We start from the raw sequence: 608 nt of genomic DNA, 5'->3' as shown, positions 1-608 counted from the left end.
CCGCCGCCGCCCCGCCCCTGCCCGCCCCGCGACCACTCCCAGCTCGCGGCCGCGCACGTGCCCTCGGACAGCGCCCCCTGCGACGGCCGCGCGCCCGTCTGGCTGCCCTTCCTGGCGACCCCGCGTGTGGCTAGCGCGCTGTCTCCCCACTTTGGTGGGAGCCCGGTGCTCTCCCTCCGGGACTAGTGCCCGGGACCCCCAGTACCTCCTACCCCTAAGGGTGTTAGTGGGACGGTTGCCAAAGTTGCAAGCCAAAAAAAAAAAAAGCCCTGAATGTTTGAGCATGCCCAGCGCCGGCAGCCACGCAAGGGTTTGCAAAATGTAAACCCCTTGGGCTCTAGTGGAAGGCCATAGGAAAGAGTGAGTTGGGAAAGGAATGCAGCGGTAGGGAGCCCCGAGGCCTGGACAGTGCCCAACCTACAAGGCAGAGGGCAAAGAGAGGTTTGGGCTACCAAGGTGTGCTTCCTATCTTCTCTTTCCCTCTGGCTTTCCCTTCCATCCGTACTCGCCTTCCTTTGCAAATAAGAGAACACATTCTGAAGGATTCTTCGTAAACTGAGAAAACGTTAGGCAACGAATCAAAGAATGTATTTGAAAATGACAGGAGC

The sequence above is a fragment of the Nannospalax galili genome, unplaced genomic scaffold (assembly GCF_000622305.1).
Source record: "Nannospalax galili isolate Female #2095 unplaced genomic scaffold, S.galili_v1.0 scaffold312, whole genome shotgun sequence".
In the NCBI taxonomy this organism is placed as follows: domain Eukaryota; kingdom Metazoa; phylum Chordata; class Mammalia; order Rodentia; family Spalacidae; genus Nannospalax; species Nannospalax galili.
This window is presented reverse-complemented; position numbering follows the sequence as displayed.